At 38.5% G+C, this 16,531-nt stretch overlaps 1 pseudogene; it reads left to right on the top strand.

Annotated features, from left to right (window-relative positions):
* The window catches only part of LOC114615592, a 72,830-nt pseudogene that overhangs the window by 2,370 nt on the left and 53,929 nt on the right, over positions 1-16,531 (top strand).

Genomic DNA, 16,531 nt, shown 5'->3' with positions numbered 1-16,531 from the left:
AGCATCAGGGGTTGGGGGGAGGGCTTTCTGATCTCATGTCTCCATCCTGTTGTACAAAGACATTCCTCTAAACCTTATTTGATAGCCAGATGAGACTGTACCCTGGACTCTTGACCTAAATGTTTATCCTGGGAAACAGGCAGGTTTCTGTTTGAACCTGACTCATGAATGGGATGATAGGATCATGCATGGAAACTTCTATTCTCTATCTATATGGTAATATCCCTTCACAACCTGCTGGACAACTTTTATGCAAGGTGATGGTACAAAAGATTACTTCTACCAATTATTAGAATATAAGAGCCAGTTGACACAGACCAGCAGAGAACACCACAATGGAATCAATGGCCCTGGCAAGCCTCCCAGAAAAGTGATTTCTCCCTACAGTAACTTGAATGTGTAATTCAGTCTAAGAAAGACTGTCCCTTCCACAATTTATTCTTAATGTACTTAATGAAGAGATCCTCTGTTTTCTTTTCTTTTATGTATAGCTGCTAGAAAGCTTGGAAAAACTGGAGTCGTGTGTGATTTCTTGGTTGAGGACTAGAGAGGTTGTATTCAACTATGTTCTATAACTTCTCTCTCCTCTGGAAAAAGTTCTGCTACAGTAAACCATCTCTATGAGTTCTAGCATTGTGAAGGTTAATTTCATGTGTCTCCTTGGAGGAACTGTGGGACCTGAGCTGTTTGATCAAATGCTTGTTTAGATGTTGTTGTGAAAGTATTTTAAATGCAATTAACATTTAAATCAGAGGACTTTAAGTTTTTTAAACTAATTTTTTGAGGTGTGGTGGGTTGGGTTGTTGAAAGGGAGGCTCATGTTTATCATGATACAGGAGTGGAGGTCAGAGATAACTTGTGGGAATCGGCTCTTTCCTTCCAACCTGTGAGTTCCAAGAATCACACTAAGGTTGTTCAGCTTAGAGGCAAGGGCTATTGACATTCAGCCAACTCCTAGATTCATCACTATAATCTACATCAGTAAGAAAACTGTTCATTAATGAGAGTGATCATCAATGAGCCACAGAAATCTGTAGCCCTTGCAAATATAGTACGAGGTTCACCAAAGGATTTGAAATTCTCTTCAGGTTTAAAATGCAGTTGCTCCAACTGGGCTTCCCTCTTTGCTGTTTCACAGCCTCTATTCAAGGCTGGGACAGTTCATAACCCCACTGGTGTCCCACTTGCCTGCCCTATCAGTCATGAAATCAGCAGGCCACACAGTCCAGGAACCACTTCCAGAAAGTGCATAGATTATTGTACTTTGTCTCTTCACATCTCTCCCTCTCTCACATTTTTAAGAAAATCTTTAGGTTGCCAGATGTTGATATAGTTGTGGTTTATTTTTCGTGTTTTTCTGAAGAGCCTGGGCGAACACTTTAGCCAAATTCTGACAAAGTCTCCTTCTTACCCCCCAGGCTTGGTGAACACATTGCTACAAGTGATAAGTGCTGAGACTGATGTGCAGTTTCTGTTGGAGGGGGCTGCTCTGCTCCTGCACTCTCCCACTTGACTGCTCATGCACAGGGCAAAGACTTCCAGGGCTAGCCTCCACCTCTCTGTCTCTATAACCACCTAATCCACAACAAAATAATCTATCCATCCACAAACTCTATGGCTTCCATGCACATTGCACACTCATGGAGAGACTGACACAAACAGACAGACAGAGGGACAGACACACATGACATATACTACATTTCCTTCCTCTTTTTGTTTCTTACTCTCCAAAGGGCAGGATGACTAGACCTGCCAAATACTGCACCTATACTGAGGAGCCCTTCCATCAAAATCCCCGTGGTACCTTTCAATCTGAGGTCGAACGAAGGAAGAAAAGACACTTAGAGAAGTTATTAAAGAGTTTATTACTAAGTATAAAATGTTTCATATGAAAGCTATCTTAGGGGAAACGCAGAAATAGCCTAAGTAGGGAAAGTGAAAAATTCTACTCTATCTCGGGAAAGGGAAGTAAATCTATTCTATCTGTCTATTCTATCTGCTTCTCATCTCTTTGTCCTCAGTAATTATACATAATCACATGTTACAATTTTCATCACAAGTTCACTCCAATAATCAAATCATTAATTGAAACAGAAGTTTATAAGCGGCAACGTTCACATACATATTCATTAGGTGTAATTATCTGGCTAAACATCCATCACCTGTCTAGCTCCACAGGTTCACTGAAGGGTTAAAACTATAACTAGGTTATTAGTGATGTTTTGTATAGATAACCCCAGGCAGTATTTTATCTTCTATCCTAGTGCCTATAATGAATCCTTAGTTCCCTTTTAACAACCTTTGGTTAAATGTATTACAACCTCTTGAAATGTGCTCTCAGTAGGAGAAAGTCTGGTTACGATCTAAGAGCAATTAATTGGTGACACTTGGGAGACTGACAAGAGTTCCCATTGTAGTTCTGACTATCAGAAGAGATTTTTTTTTGCAGTTTTGATTATCAGTAAGGGACCTAATAGCAGTGCTACTATAAAAGAACTTGATAATCATTGATAGAATTTTAGGAATTCTTATAGGATCATCATTAAGACTTAAGAAGTCATCTATTTTTCTATATAGCATCACTACAAGACAGTACATCTTTGTGAATCTACAGAGATCTGCTCCAAAGGATGTGGTATTACTTAGTGATTATTATATTTGTTTAATAGTAATACGAAATGCATATTAATAGCTGTAATCTTTCCTAAAATGAGTCCCTTACAGCCTTGCTACAAAAGGTCTCACTTGTCACAGATTATATAATAATCCAAGGCAAGCCATTTCAGGATGATCACCTGCTGGTTATTAGCCTGTCCCATTATGTCTTCTGACAGTTATCAGCATTAGAAAGAGCCTTGTCCTTCCAAATAAGTCCTCAGCAGAATCTCCCAAGCTATTTTTTGGGGGAAGAATGTTTCATTTCCTCTCTGAAGATCACTACTTAAATAAAAAATCTATTATGTAGAGTTCTGCTACAAAAAAAATGTTAAACGTTGCTATGGAAACTTCTCAGATTCTTCCTTTCTTTATTGACTGGGAACCTCGTATACCATGGATAATAGTCTTCTCCTCAGATGCCTAGTATGAAATTATGGGGCACAGTGCCTACCGTAGTCAGCATCCCTTTTTAGAGAAGAGTAAACAGAAAGTTATGGTTTTTCATCAAGCTCATCCTCCGTGGTGACTGTACCCACTCCCTTACTATGAATATGAATCTTAGAACACTGAGCTTTATTGATCTGCATTCCCAGCTTCTCTACCAAATCAAACACAGTTTTATATACTATGCCTACCCCATTACAATGACAGCTACTTCCTTTTTAATCCATTTCAGTTTGATTTTCCCCTCATGATCCACAACAGGAAGTTGAAAAAGTTAAGTGAAAGCTTAGGAGTTTTATACCCAGCTAAAGTCTACTTGAGTCTCAGTCTCAAGGCCGATTTTACCACTGCCTCAAGTATATACTCAAAACAGAGTGTGGCTTTCCCATGGCAACCTTAAAATGAATAATATCCTTACTCAGTTCATAGAATGTGCAGTAACATGTTTACTTTCAGGTATTATAAAGACAGAACAAAATTTCCTTGCCACAATAGAAACAACTAAGAAGACTGAGGGTCCTCACTCAGTCCTTTCAATTCTTGTAGACATATTCTCCCATATTTGAACAGGGCACCATTACAATTCATAACACTGTTGTCATTATCATGTGAGAAAAGAAACTTTTCCAATCCAAAATCCTGGTATGTTTACAATTTCAGCAATTCAATGTTTTCACAGATTAAGTTTTCTTCCCTGGAAAAGGGAAATATGGTGGTCTTCTCACATTGAGTTAATATACCCACTACATTGTACAAGAGATGTTGATTTATAAGTTATATATAAAGGACATCATCCAAGCCTGGATTTATACTCCACCTCATGTGCTTAAATGGCTATGTATTGTACAAATTAGAATGTTAATGTATTTATAATGTATGTCATTTAAGCATACACACTATTGAAGGAATCTGGGAGTGAGAAGAGGAGATGGGGAGGAAATAGAAGAGATACCCAGTTGATAAACTATGAATTCCAGAATGCAAGCTCTTCCTCTGGAATAAAGGGCAAACAGTCTCTGACATTTGCAGAAAATTTCCTCTTCAGATCCTAGTATTTGTTGACTCTTCTCTTCTTTTCTTATTAAACAGACCAAGATGGTTAAGAGAGAGATAAATGTGTGCCAACAGACGTGGGCCTTATTGTGCAAGAATCTTCTCAGAAAAAAGAGACTGAAGAGAGACACATTTTTGGTACGACTCAGGATCTGCCCTGCTTCCTGTGTGTGATGGTGCAGTATGTTTCCTCTGTTCACGGCCTGGAGACCTCCCTGGGAAGAAAATCATGCCTCCATGTAGAAGGAAGAGGCCATTCACTAGGGGCAGTGTAACATAGGAGGGGGCCAAAATAGGAATACAATAAACACCTTAAAACCTTACAAATCCATTTCAACGTGTTTTGCTCACTAAGATTAACATAGTAGCAGGTCAAAGAGACAAAGAATGTGCTTGCTAATGGACACATACTGATGGTAGATTTAGTGGCTTTACTTTTGGTTGTGTGTCTGTCTCTCTGTCTCTTTTGCTTTAAGATTTATTTATTTATGTTATATATGAGTGCTCTACCTGCACTCATGTTCACCTGCATAGCAATAGAGGGCATCAGATCCCATTATAGATGGCTTTGACCCAGCTCGTGTTTGCCTGGCATTGAACTGGGGACCTCTGGAAGAGCAGTTACTGTTTTTAACTGCTGAGCCATCTCTCCAGCCCCTGGATCTTTTTCTTATAAATGCATTTGATTTCTTAAGAACACAGAGACTGTGAAATTGGCATAATTGTGAAGAAAATTTTTTCCATTGAAGTATCAGATAGTGTAGCCAAGTAGCAACTCCTAACTAAATTGTGAGATTATAATAAGGACCTATTCAGTGAACTTTTAAAAAGCGAAGTATTAAAAGAAAAAAAAATACCAGAATGTGTCAGGTGACTTAGAGGGTAAAAGCCCTTACATTCATGCCTGAGGACCTGAATCTGACAGTAAGCTCACATGATAGGAAGAGAGAGCTGACTCCTATGGATTGTCCCTGACCTCTGCATGTGGACTGTGGTACTTGTGCATGTGTGTTACATGCACAGGTGCACATATACACACACATACACAAAACACACATACACATACACACTCAACATACACATTTTGGAAAGTAAAACCTTTCAAAGTGATTTGCTATTTGCAGAACACAGTATCCGTGAGATATTCCTATCAGTCTATCAAGTCAGTGTAGTATTCTGAGGTTCCTGGTGTTTTGTTGTGTTTTCTATCCTGCAGCTAAAATGTGTCCAAAATAGTAATTATTATTAAACTATCAACACCAAGACAACAGTAATTATTAAGTTGTAAGTGTCTTGGAACTATCTCTACCCACTGACTCTTGAAGCAAAATCTAACTGAGGGGTGCTGGAGGGAGTCTGTCAGCAGCCACAGCTTACTACTGCATTTTGAAGCGAAATCCATCTCTTGAACCAGAGCTGTCAATTTCACTTTCAAGATTCCCTAGAGGAGGCTAGGTGTAGTGACAGTATCAGTACCCTTTGGAGGCTGAGGTACAAGGATCACAACTTCAAAGTCAGCTTAGGGTAGATAGCAAGATAATTTCTTTTAAAAACGTAGTCTTGAGAATGATAGGGAATACTTAATTTGTATAGATGGACTATTTCAAAAATATATCCTAGGAGACAGAGAAATTTGAAAATTCATCAATAAATATCATAGCTATATGGCAGAACTGATTGTGTTTGACTTATTAGAAATTACACTTCTCTTTGTTTCTTTTATCTGGCTTTGTAGGAAATCCTGTACACAGCACTTACACTATTTGTTTTAATGGTTTATCTGGAATTGCTTGAAGTTTATGATTTTTCATCACTGCCTGATGTGGACCTGGGACGCATTGATTCATTTAATGACTCCAACTTTAGAATTGAATATACACCTGTCACCCCAACAATTCAGAGGATAATGGATAGAGTCTCTTTGGTCTCTTACATGGCAGGTGAGTTTTCTGCTAAACCAGGAGGAATCTCTCTTAGTTCATTTGGTTACACATATACACTGGTTATTGTATAGTTTAGTTGATAATGTCTGGTGTGTGTGTGTGTCCTCCATGTACATCAGCATTCAGGTGTAGAAGCCAGCAGAGGCCCAAATAGGATGTGAGCTATCTTCCTTTTCCATTCTCATCATACTGCCTGAGACAGTCTCTCACTGAAGTGGGAGATAATTGTGTAGGTTTGGTTAGGATGACTGGCCAGATAGCTCTCTGAATCCCTCTGTGTATGTTTTCTAGTTGCTGAGACATATTTAGTTTTTTTTTTTTTTAATTTGGAAATTGGAACTGGTGTCCTCATGTTTGTAGGACAAATGCTCTTAACCATTGAGCCATCTCTTCAGAAACTCACTTAATTGATTATTTAAAAGAAAAAAAGACTTACTTTTATTTAATGTATGGCATTTTGTCTGCATGTATGCTTGTGCATCACATGCTTGCAACACCTTTGGAAGCCAGGAGAAATCATCATACCCTCTGAGTTGAAGTTACAGATGATTGTGAGCTGCCATGAGGGCGCTGGGAACTGAACTTGGGTCCTCTGCAAGAGTAGTTGGTGCTGTAACCACTGAGATATCTCTCCATCCCCATTGGATAAATCATTATTATCAAAATTTCCTAATTGTATAACACATCAGCATGATTTCCCTTGATCACATCTAGGTCTACGAATAATTAGTATTGCTTCTTTGAAAATTTAAAACTCAATTACTGACCCTTTAAAAGAAACGCGTGTGGGCACACACACAAACACACATTTATACATTTCTTTATCACGTGAAAATACATTCTGAGATAGGTTATCACTGTATAAACCAGGCTGGCCTGAATCTCATAATCCTGCATTAGCTTCTCAAGTACTGGGCTAATCTTCTGTCCCCACATGCAGCTTCAGCATTTGATTTAAAAGTTCTTTTTAAATGAGTTTTTTGTTTGAATTTTTGCTTTCTATGTTAGATTATTTACATGGAAAGAGCATTATGATAATCAAAAGAACTTGGTCACAGTTTCTCTTTTCATAACAATAGAGCAGCAAGAGTGGTTTTTTGGGACAAGCTTTTGAGATGGAATGTTTTTGCTGTATTATTGTATAGTACTTCAAGTATTTCCTAAAGTGCCTTTGAACCCCCTTTCACCTTGTTTACAGGATCAGGTAAATAGCATGCAAAGTATTTTGAATCTTTCATTTGTAAGTTAATGTTAATGCATGTGGTTTTAAGTAAAATGACAACTCATTACCCATTTATCTTGTTCTGAGTTTGTTCAGTAGAGTGTTTAGAATTAATTTTTGACGGGAGCGACCCCCAGCTTGGTGGGAGGAGGTGATCTTTTTTCTCCTCCGGTCGGTTCTTCTTGAGGCAATCAAGGGAGATGGGAAGAGCCTCGACAGTAGGTAAGACCTAGGGTTAGCTGGCCTGCCCTCTGATATCCTCTGTCCAGAAACTGCAGTTTCTGGCACTTAATACCTCCGCCCGGGACAGCAGAGAATTAGGCAACTATCCTTAGTACTCTCTCCGCAGGCACTGCCAGGCTCTAACTTAGGTCTGTTGGCTTGAGGTCGCAAGAAGAAAAGACACTTAAAGAAGCTATTGTAGTTTATTGCTAAGTGTAAAAAGTTTCCTATCTAAGAGGGAAAATGGAAAGGTCCTAAGTGGAAAAAGGAAAAAATTCTAACAAAGGAAAAATTCTAGGTAGAGAGATTCTAAGCAGGGAAGAAGGGAGAGGGGAAGAGAAAGAGAGAGAAAGGAGGAGGAGGAAGAGAAAGTGAGGAGAAGTGAAGACACACCTAACGAACATCCCTTTGTCTTATACATCGTTCAGAGTACCTGATCACATGTTACAAAGTTCATCACAAGTTCACAACAAAATTCAAATCATAAATTGAAATAGAAGTTTACAATCGAGAATGTTTACATGCATATCCATTAGGAGTAATTATCTGACTAAACATCCATCACCTGTCTAGCTCCACAGGTTCACCAAAGGTTTAAAACTATAACTAAGAAATTAGTGAAGTTTTGTATAGATAAACCCAAGCAATATTGTCTCTTCTGTCCTAGCACCTATAATAAATCGTGAGTTCCCTTTAGTGACCCTTGGTTAATTGTTTTACAACCACCTTGGAATGTGCTCTGAGTAGGAGAGAGTCTGGTTACTATCTAAGTGCTGTTAACTGATGACACTTCGGAGACTGGCAAAGTCCTCATGGCAGTTTTGACTATCAGAAAAGGACTTAATAGCAGTCCCACTATAAAAGAGCTTAATAATCATTGATATAATTTTAGGAATTCTTATAGGATCATCATTAAGACTTAAGAAGTCATCTATTTGTCTATATAACATCATTACAAGACAGTACATCTTCGTGAGTCTACAGAGATCTGCTCCAAAGGGGAGTGCTATTGCTTAGTGATTGTTATATATGTTTAATAATAATAGGAAAAGCATATTAATAGCAGGATCTTTCCTAAAATATGTCCAACATAGCCTTGCTAAATGTGGCACACTTGTCGCAGATAATAATCCGAGGCAAGCATTTCAGGATGATCAGCTGCTAATTATTAGCTTGTCCTATTATGGCTTCTGACAAATTTTGACCAGGTTAGTGGTACAAGTAGACAGACATCCAGTATATCTTTCCTATTAGCTTCAGCTCAGGTTCTGAGCCACCCCAAGAACTCATCCAAACCATGTCAAACCAAAAGAGCAAGTATAGTTATTTGCATCTGAACTTCAGAATGTTTTCTAGAAGGAAGACAAGTTAAAGCCTTTCATAATGGTAGAGCAGCAAGAGTGGTTGGTTGGGGCGTGCTTTTGGGATGGAATGGTTTTGCTGTATTATTGTATAGTACTTCAAGTGTCTTTCAGCCCCCTTTCACCTTGTTCACAGAATCAGGTCAATAGCATGTAAATTATTTTGAGTCTTTCATTTGTAAGTGAATGTTAATGCATATGGTTTTAAGTAAAATGACAGCTCATTACTCGTTTATCTTGTTCTGAGTTTGTTCAGTAGAGTCTTTAGTATTAATTTTGACAAGGTTAGTGTCACATGTGAAACCATAAGAGCAAGGAGAGTGGTTTTTGCAACTGTACTTCAGAATGTTCCCTAGAAGGAAGACAAGTTAAAGCCAGCAAGTGAAAAACAACAGATTTTTTCTTTTTCTTTTCATTTCTCTTAAATACAAATTCAAATCCTACAGTGTCCTTTAATATGAAGCAAGGAAATATATACCAAAGAATATCAGCTATGGTGATGGCCCCATGATGTCAGTTGAGTCTGAGTGTGATGATGGTGTCTCAGAAAGAACTTGTCATTCATTGTTAGTATTCACATGGTCCATCAAAGACACTACTATTGTAAGACCTGTTGACTGGACCCAGTCACTGGAAAGCTGTAAAATCTTTCCTCCGTTTCTTAGTCATATTCTATCCTTAGGTTTGCTCTAGCTCAGGTAACCATGACTTCTATTGGAATTCTGACCTCAGAAGCAGACTCAATATCCAAGAGTCCACCATCACCACAGTGTGTGTCTTGGCAAACCACCAGCTAAGGGGAGTCTGTGTGGCCACAGTTCTCAGACTATGCTGATATTTTCCTTTCTATCTCTGCCTCCCTGCCCATCATGGGGCACAAGGATACAAAACATTTCAAAACTGTTTCTCCAAGTACTCCCATTAACCTTCTTACTGATATAGACGCTGAGTCTGAATGTATGCACTGGGTATCATACCCCTCCATATTGAATCTGCTTCTGATTTAGGATCATACCCTGATCTGACCTGCCACCCAATACGTACATCTCTCTATTTCTTCTACAATATTCACTCTGACTCTCTGTTTCACAGATGCTTTCTGTGGATCAACATGAGGGGTTTTTAGGGAAAATGAATCTGAGTAATGTCTTCTCCTAAGGAAAAAGCAATGTATAATTAAGCTACATATGCACTCTCAGTGAGGTTTTGTGTTTTAAATTTTGAACCCTTCTCTTCCTCGACAGTAGTAAATAGTCTAATTGAAATGGAGGGTCATTTTGTACTGTGAATATTTGTTGTTAGAGTATATGAAAGAAAATAACTTGTTACATATGTTTCTCTGATTTTATCCACAACATTAGAAACATATATTTGGACATTTTTAATGTGATATATCTAAGGTCATTTTACAATTTGGGATGTTTTCCATAACAAATTTTATTTACTATGAAATGGAATAAGGTTTCTGTTGTGTGTCTCTTTGCTACCCCACCTAAGCTCCAGGAATGGGCCGTGCTACCAGCCCCTACCCACCTACCTTGACTTATCTAAGGTCATTATACAATTTGGTATCATTTCATAACAAATTTTATCTATCAGGGAATGGAATAAGGTTTCTGTTGTGTGTAGCTTTACTACCCTACCTAAGCACCAGGAATGGGCTGTGCTACCAGCCCCCACTCAGCTCCTTTGAATCCACAGATAAAATATGCACACACAATTGTTCAATTTCAACTTGCCTTTTCACATAATTACTGGGTGCTTCTTATCTCCCACCTGGAAAATCAGCCCTTATCAATATTCTTAGCTCCACATCTCCTTCCTGTCCCAAATGTTAGTTGATGAGTTACATCTCTGACCACCTACCTGTAGTAGAAGCCTATGTGATCACTCCGTTTAGAGAGCTCATACGGCTGATCAACTTTTCACCATCAGAAGCATGGCAAACTCTCAACTCGTTCCCTGCAACTGTCTGTTTCCTCCAAGGACCCAGAAGTCCCGCCTATTTCTTTCACTCCAGCAATTGGGCTATGGCTTCTTTACTGAAAGATCAAAAACCAGCTGGGGAATAGGACAGCACCAGAACCATCCCTTTAGGGTTCTATGATGGTTTGAAAGAGAAATGGACACTTGAGCTCATACATTTGAACAGTGTATTCCTGGTGGTGCTGTCTGAGGAGGGTTAGGAGCTGTGGCCTTACTGAAGGAAGTCTGTCACTGTGGGTGGGCTTTGAGAGTATAAAGCCTTACCCTACTTGCAGGGCACTGTTTCTGCTTTATGCTTGCATTTGAAGATATAAACTCCTTCCTCCTGCTGCATTGGCTCTGCCCTGCCACAGTAGACTCTTCACTCTGGATCCATAGGCTTAAATCAGCTCTCTCTTCCTTAAGTTGACTTTGCTCATGGTGTCTTAATCACAGTAACAGAAAAGTACATAAAGCAGCATCTTATAAGTATTGTTTACACAAATTTACTTATATTGGCAATTTTTTTCTTGGAATGCCAGGAAGAAAAATATTGGCTTTTTCAAATGAAGAAAATATGACAGAACTCATTTCAGAAGGTTATGATGACATAGTGAGGGTCATATTCACCAATGCTTCCTCCTACCATTTGAAGTTCATGAAAGGGACAAGGATCCCGATCTTAAGGGAACATCAGAACCACAGAGGTAACTCTGAAGCTCCCACATTCGAAGGCTTTCCATTTCTCTAATGTTATAAGGAATGTAGGGATATGTGCTGGCTAGTTTTGTTTTTAATTGGACAACAGGGGAAAAGGGGACCTTGACTCAAGAATTTCTTCCCTACCATTGGACTGTGGGCATACCTATAACACATTTTTCTTAATTGCTAATCAACTAGGATGGTCTAGTGCACTGTGGGTGGTACTATCCATAGGGAGGTGAGCCTAGGCTGTAAAATAAATATAGCTGAAGGAGCAATGGGGAGCAAGCAGTAAACAATGTTCCTCTATGGTCTCTGCTGCATGCTTCTCCCTTGGCTTCCCTCAATGATGCACTGTAAGCTTTAAGCTAAAATAAGCCCTTTCATTCCCAAGTTCCTTTTGGTCATGGGGTTTTTTCACAGCAACAGAAAGCAAACTTGAACAAGATAGTAATTAATACAAAACAATAAGCTTCAATAACAAAGGCAGGGTAGGTGAGGAGATAACTCAGTAAAGTATTTGCTATGCAAACGGGGGAGGGAGAATAGTTTGTTGCCTAGAAGTGTGCTGGTGCATGCTTGCAACCACAGTGCTGGAGAAACAGAGAGATGTGGTTCTGTGGATAGCCAGGCTAGCCTAAGTAGTGAGTCCCAATTCCTAGTGAGAGACTCCCACCTCACAAGACTAGGTAGATGGCTCCTGAGAAACAACACTCAGGGTTAACATCTGACCTTCACCCATGTGTACACATATGAGCACACACATTACCCCATACTTCCCACCCTCAACATAGCAAACATAAAGTTGACTTCTAGAGGTGAATAAAATTAGTACAAACAAGAAATTATACACACATACCACATGTGCAGGTGAGCACACACACACACACACACACACACACACACACACACACACACATACTTCATCTTAACAAAATCCACATGAAAGAGAAAATCACAGTAGCCAATAGTGAAGATGATTATTAAAAACCAGTGTGTCCTGTTCAGGTTTCCTGATGACATCTGAGTTCAACAACTTTTACCAACAGGAGGCTTGAGCTTCAATAGCAGATAAATCACATAGTCTTGTGCTTGCACTAGTTGGGGCTGTGTTATCAGGCTAGAACTTTGGAAAAGTTATACTCATGGCCAGATATGATAGGTTAGACCTGAGACAAAAGAATGGTTGCAAGTTAAATGCCCGTCTCGGCTACCTACTGAGTTTCAGGCCAGCTTAGGTCACAGAATAAGACTCTCTATGAAAATAAAACTAAAACACAGTAAGAACAGCAAAAGATTTTCCTTTCATCAATGGTAAGAGTGGAGGAGAAATATTGTTTAGGAATGCAAACACCTTTTTAAAAACAGATGAAGATTAGGAAAGTGTTGAGGGATGATGGGATATTTAATAGGTAGAAAAAGACCACAGAAGAATCGGGGAATTTGTGCCTTCTAGACTTCACTTCTTAAGGAGCATGGGGCCATGTATAGACAGTACTTCTGCTTGCCGTCATGCTATTTTAAAGTCTACCTGTGCCTTCATCAATTAAAGATATTTTTAAGTTAATATAGCACAGAACAAATCTCCTATTTAATGTTGGGTTATCTTTAATGAACTGTAGTTGAAATTTCATTAGAGGAATAAATTTGAGATTTTATTTTTCAAAGTAACTTTTCTTCAAGCATATATCTAATTATTATCTTAGTATTAATTCCATTTACTCTCAATTTTGCTATATCTCATCTCAATAGAAAGATATTTCACTTGAGTTGGGTCTTTGTCTTATTTTAGACTATGCTACTACCTTTGGATAATCTTCAAAGTTATTTTAAAACACTAGTTGAAAGATTGGGAGTACAGCTCACTGCTATGATACTTGCCCAGGAAGTATAAGGCTATAAGTGTCAGACCTTAATAATAATAACAATAATATTAATAACAACAATAATAAAAACAAATACAAAATGAGAATGAAAAACTCAAAAATGTGAACAGAGAAACAGAAGAAAATATGAGAAAGTACTGGTTCTTAGAAAATATAGAAACAAGAATACCTTTTAGGTTTCATGACTTTGCTTATTCACTTCAATAATTATTAATAATAATAAATTTGATATTTTATGGATTTTGAGGCAATAAATGCATTTTCGTTGCATGAGGATATTGTAAAATTCAATGTGTACAATAATTAGGGTCACATTGCAAGCTCATATTTTTCTCTGTTCTCAAAGCTCATTGTTATTCAGATGGAGATAAGATTTCTTGTGAAGTTTCAAGATTCTGGACAGATGGTTTTGTGGCTCTTCAAGCTGCCATCAACGCTGCCATCATAGAAGTGAGTGCAAATGTCTGACGAAAATTAATTCTAATCAGTTTTGTGAACATGTCAGCAGACAGCTATGTTCTATAATTCTCTCCTATTGTTTGCTCTTTCATGATGATTATTATTATCATGAAATTATATTATATTATTATTATTTCATAATAATTATATAATTATTATTTCATGTTTATTATTTACACACCAAGATTTCTCCAATAAAGTTTGCCAAAGTTGCTGCATTACTAGAGACAGTAGAACAACAGTGACATTGACAGAATAAGACTTTTTCCTCTAAGAATCAGTCCTCTTAGGAAGCCCGACATGTAATCACATAATTATTAGAACAGGAAACGTGTTATCTTGGAATGATAAACAAGGTTCAATTGTCTGTAAATGAACACACAATTCTCAACTTAGATAGAAGGATTCCTATTAAAGAGATCCTCTTCAATTGTCTTAGGGTTTACTGCTGTGAACAGACACCATGACCAAGGCAACGTTTATGAGAGCAACATTTAATTGGGCTGGCTTACAGGTTCAGTGATTTAGATCCATTATCATCAAGATGGTACTGTAGCAACATTTAGCCAGGCATAGTGCAGGAGGAGCTGAGAATTCTACATCTTCATCTGAAGGCTGCTAGAAGGCTACTTACTTCCAGGCAGCTAGGATGAGGGTCTTAAAACTCACCCTCACAGTGACACATCTACTCCAACAAGTCCACATCTGCTTCAACAAGTCCACACCTTCTAATAGCCAGCTCAGCTCCCTGGGCGGAGCATATACAAACCGTCATCACATCTATGAATGGTCAGGTGGGAAGTGTATCTATCTTATGTAATAGAAAAAGATGACCACTGAGAAATGAACAGGCAATGAGAAACACGAAGTTGATAAAACTTGGGGTAATATGGGCAGACCAGGATGAGAGATTTGACTCTAGAATCTAAATAACCAACTTACAGAATGAGTGAGAAGAAACTCAGGCTAATGTCCAATCCAGACAAGTCAGTTATGTCTTCAGGGGAAACAGGATGCTTCACCTAGGTACCATACTGCTGTTCATTATTTCTTCACTGATACCTTTGTTTAGGTCACAACAAATCACTCAGTGATGGAAGAGATGATGTCACTTACTGCAAAATACATCAAGATAGATCGTTTCGTTGGGCAAGAGGGAACAATAATGGTCTACTTCCTTTTGTTCTGTATCATTTGTTTCTCCCCACTTACCTACTATATCTCAGCTGGTGTTACAAGAGAAAGGAAAAAGATGAAGGGCTTGATGACAGTGATGGGCCTTCGGGATTCAGCATTCTGGTGAGTGAGTGGAGGGGCTCAGAAAAAGTGAGCTTCAGGGGACAAAGCACCGCTGGGAAGTGGGAATGTAGCTCAGCTGGCAAAGCACTTGCCTGGTATGCCTTAAAGACTTGAGTTTGATCCTTAACACTCTAAAAACTGGGCCTGGTGGCACACACCCATAATCTTAGCCCTTGGAGGGAAGAGGAAGAGTAAGCAGAAGTTCAAGTTCATAAATGACCATGTATTGGGTTCAAGGTCAACCTCAGATGCATGGCACTGTCTCAAACAAAGCCTCTGTCATTATTAGAACACTCTAGCATTTTTTTCTGAATTACATGGGATGACCCTGGTGTAATCATTGACAGAAAAAAGCCTCGACTGGGTCACACTCAAGTCTGAGATGAACTATAAGTTACAGATTTGCCATTGAGTGATATTTCAGATATTGCATAGCCAATAATATCTATTCCTTTGGAGTCATGAGAAATCTAATAGTGAATAAAATGTTTGCTTAAAAGAAGTGGCTCATAACCTCTCTAATGTTGTGAGCCTTCATATTGTGGTGACCCTCCAACAATAAAATTATCTTCATTACTACTTCATAATTTTCTTGGTTACTAGTGTTATGAATCATAATGTAAATGCTTTTGGAGATGGGGTTCTACCAAAGGGCTCATGACCCACAGGTTGAGAACCAGTGCAATAGGTTTTTGTCCTGTTGGGAAAAAAGTTGTACAATTTATTCAATCAGTTAAATGGGATATTATGCTAAAAGCAGTGTGGAAAAATCCACTGCAGAGCTGAATATATTAAATGCTATGCTCCGCAAGCTGTAGCTTTATCCAAGAAAAACAAAAGAGCAAGAAAATGAGCACCTACTTATGCCTCATTTGCTGCTTGCTAGTTGTGTTATCACAGGATAATGGTATACATCAGTGAGCCTCAGTTCCTCCCTATGCAGAAGTGGAAGATTTTATCCAATATACCATTCTTGCATGGTTGTTGGCATGATTAACTATGCTCATATTTTTTTAAATCCATTTTCTTATTTTATGTGTATGGGTGTTTTGCCTGCATGCATGTCTGAATGTTACATGTGTGTCTAGTGCCCACAAAGGCTAGATTATATATATATATATGTGTGTGTGTGTGTGTGTGTGTTGCCACATCAATGCTGGATCCTCAAAAAGAATAGTCAGTACTCTTTCCCACTGAGTCACATTTCTGGCCCCTAAACATATTTTTGTAAAACCCTAACCTAAACTTGGAAAAGTATTTGGTGATCAGTAGATACTAAATATTAACATGTATTTTGGAAGCCAGTGTTATGATCTG

This window comes from Grammomys surdaster, unplaced genomic scaffold (genome assembly GCF_004785775.1).
Source record: "Grammomys surdaster isolate TR1022 unplaced genomic scaffold, NIH_TR_1.0 126906, whole genome shotgun sequence".
Taxonomy (NCBI): domain Eukaryota; kingdom Metazoa; phylum Chordata; class Mammalia; order Rodentia; family Muridae; genus Grammomys; species Grammomys surdaster.
This window is presented reverse-complemented; position numbering and strand designations above follow the sequence as displayed.